The 3,472-nt window shown below is 45.1% G+C and overlaps 1 non-coding gene across 1 annotated transcript; it reads left to right on the forward strand.

The window, feature by feature from the left end:
• Positions 1-1,797: 1,797 nt before the first annotated feature.
• On the forward strand, positions 1,798-1,871 carry Trnai-uau (transfer RNA isoleucine (anticodon UAU)). The gene has a single exon. It is a non-coding gene; the product is annotated as a tRNA-Ile (tRNA).
• Positions 1,872-3,472: the final 1,601 nt, after the last annotated feature.

Below are 3,472 nucleotides of genomic sequence, written 5' to 3' on the forward strand. Positions count from 1 at the left end.
AGTGGCAGGGGCTGCCCTCCACCACGCATCATACGATGGCTTGAGGAGGACGAATTTAGACGTACAATATTTTGTTGCACAAAGGGGCAACAGCCTCATAAAGTGAAATTTCCTGGCAGATTAAAACTGTGTGCCGCACCGAGACTCGAACTCGGGACCTTTGCCTTTCGCGGGCAAGTGCTCTACCAACTGAGCTACCCAAGCACGACTCACGCCCGGTCCTCACAGCTTTCATTCCGCCAGTACCTCGTCTCCTACCCTCCAGACTTCACAGGTCTCCTGCGAACCTTGCAGAACTAGCAATCCTGCAAGAAAGGGTGTTGCGGAGACATGGCTTCTTATCAGTGCACACTCCGCTGTAGAGAGAAAATTTCATTCTAGTCTCCTAAAGGTTGGAAGTTACGCCGCGACAGACATACCTACGCCAAAGGTGTTTATCAAAACCATTGGAAAAGTTGAGATACTTTCGAAAAATAAGCAGGATGGTGGGGAGAAAACAGAGTATTTGCTCATTTCTCACAGGCCAGCGCTAACACTAGAGCCCCCATTGGCCACTAATACGTGGCCTGGAACTTTCTGGGACCTGTAACATGAGAGGAGGGGTGGGACGCGTGAGGAAAATTTTCCCTTTCCCAACAGACGAAACAAACAAGCACAAAAGCCGATTGGCTGAGAGGAGTTTTTGGTGGATTTTTTTGTATGACCTCAGAATTAGTAAATGACACAGATGACTTCCGTTTTCTGAGAGTGGCGCAGAGAACATTCTGTCCCGGAAGGCAGTATGTAGAAGATATTCTGTTCCTGAGGGTGACAGAGAGAAGGTTCCAAGTCGCAGAGTGGCGGAGGACAGCGGCTTCCTTTCTGAGATCAATGAGGAGCTGCTGGTCTTCGCTCGAGATTGGAGGCGGCAGCCAGAATGGTAAATATTCAGTCTGCAGTGTACGATTTGAGACTGTTGTGTAAAGTTTAAGAACCTTGCGATCAAACTAGAGCTGTTTCACAGCTATTGCTAGTCATGATTTTGAACTTATCATTTCAATTCTCTCGCGATTCGAGACTCAAACTTAGATACATATAATCTTGAGTTACCACCGACTTGCTGGCTAACTTGCCTGGTGCACGTATTAATTCTGGAGTGTGTCTAACCTGTCCTTCACACCAAGGTAACGTAACTATATCTGCCAAATCATTTAAAGTCGAGTCAGTCGCGATCTCTGGAAGTAACGCCTGCTGCACACTGTGTTTCCCAGTACCTTGGGTATCCACTACACGTTCATTATTTGCAGCCAAGACAGTTTAATATTTCATGTGTTTCTCGTTATTTTCGAATGAAGATGTCCGCTACGTTTAGTTGCTTTAGGTGGGTAGATCTTGGTACAATAAATGTGCAGTAATCGAATTCCTGTATGTATCATTTCTGCAATTAGTTAACACTTTGTCACTTCAGTATAGATTGAACAAGACATTTGCCCATCCACTCACTACGCGCGCACGCTTTGGCGATTCCCGTAAGAGTTTGGGCAACCTGTGCGCATTCGCACAGACGAAGGTCAATGGCTGGGTAGCCTTTAACTATATATACGAAGACAGTAACTTGTTCTCGAAAGAACAGTTACTGTTGATGACCGTGCAGCTTTTTCCTGGAATAAATGATAACTAACTGACAACCTCAGCTGCCGACAGGTGTTGTTGTTATACCTCGTACAATTCATATGTAGAATTGTGGACGGTTGGGAATGTGAGTCTCACGGGAAGCGTGCAAGGGATAAGTCCCTGCAGTCGCCCTATTCATCTGTGTCCTCGGTGGCTCAGATGGATAGAGCGTCTGCCATATAAGCAGGAGATCTCGGGTTCGAGTCCCGATCGGGGCACACATTCTCAGCTGTCCACATCGAGGTATAACAACAACACCTGTCGGCAGCTGAGGTTGTCAGTTAGTTATCATTTAATAATTTTGCTTTGCCAGCACTGTCGTGTGTAGTATTTAATTGCTATCGCGCAGAGAAGGCATTGTTTATGTCTTGCCGCTAGCATAATTCACATACGACCCGAATCTCTTTGGATTTTCTCCCAGGTTTCGAGACAAATTTACGTTGTGGAAACTATTGAAGTCCGGGCTAACATTCGGGCTTCTCTATAAGATTGCCAGTCTTGGAGATTTTTCGTCCGTTTAAATTTGGCATACTTTTTTCCGTTGATTCTGCAACAGTGTTCTGACCCGTTTCGTGTACGAGGGAGGATTAGCTCCTATTTCTTTGAATTTAAGCCACATCTGGTCTACACTTACATTGTTAATTAGGAAGGAGTGGTGATTGTTTCTCAGGAAGGCATCAAGCTAATTGTTATCTGCCTTTTTGAATACCTATATTTGTCTTTTTTGTTTGGAGGATTTGGGGGTGACAATATTCAATCTCGCTACGACGACCTGTGTTCACTAATCCCTGTATCGGTTTTGATGCTCGTTATTAGCTCCGGATTATTTGTTGTTAAGAGGTCAAGTATGTTTTTATAACCGTTTGCCACAGGCGTAGGTTCCTGAACTAACTGCACGAAATAATTTTCAGAGAACGCGTTTAGCACAATTTTGGATGATGTTTTATGTGTACTTCCGGAATTAAACATATCGACGGTAACTTACAGTCACCACCAGTTATAACTGTATGGATCGGGTACCTGTTTGAAATCAAACTCAAGTTTTCTTTGAAGCTTTCAGCAATTGTATTATCTGAATTGAGAGGTCGTTGGAATGATCCTATTATTATTTTATTTCGGTTGCCAAGAATGATTTCTACCTATACTAACTCACAGGACCTATGTACTACAATTTCGCGACAAGCTAAACTAATTCTAACAGCAACAAACACGTCATCGACAACTGTGTTTACCCTGTCCTTTCGGAACACCATTACGTTCTTCGCAAAAATTTAGGCTGGACTTATCTTCGGCTTTAGCCAGCTTTCAGTGACCATAACGAACAGAGCTTCAATGCTTTCTATTAGCGCTTCGAACTCTGGTACTTTCCCAACACAGCTACAACAATTTACAACTGTTATACCGATAGTTCCTGTATCTACGTTCTTCCTGTGTTCTGCCTGCACCCTTCGTGACTGAAGCCGTTTTTGTGTTTTCCTGAGGCCCTCTAACATAATAAAAATCTGCCCGGTACACGCCACACAGCCCCTGCTACCCGTGTAGCCGCCTCCTGCGTGTAGTGGACTCCTGACCTACTCAGCGGAACCCGAAACCCCACCACCCTATGGCACAAGTCGACGAATCTGCAGCCTGCTGGGTCGCAGAACCATATGTGCCCCTGATTCAGACCCTCCACTTGGCTCTGAACCGGAGCCCCGCAATCAGTCCTGTCGACTATGCTGCAAATGGTCAGCTCAGCTTTCATATCTGACAGCCCTTACCACTTCTGTTAGTTGCTCGTAACCAAAGAGAACCTCTTCCGGTCCAAAGCGAAAAACAT

Source organism: Schistocerca nitens, chromosome 1 (assembly GCF_023898315.1).
Source record: "Schistocerca nitens isolate TAMUIC-IGC-003100 chromosome 1, iqSchNite1.1, whole genome shotgun sequence".
NCBI classification, from domain to species: domain Eukaryota; kingdom Metazoa; phylum Arthropoda; class Insecta; order Orthoptera; family Acrididae; genus Schistocerca; species Schistocerca nitens.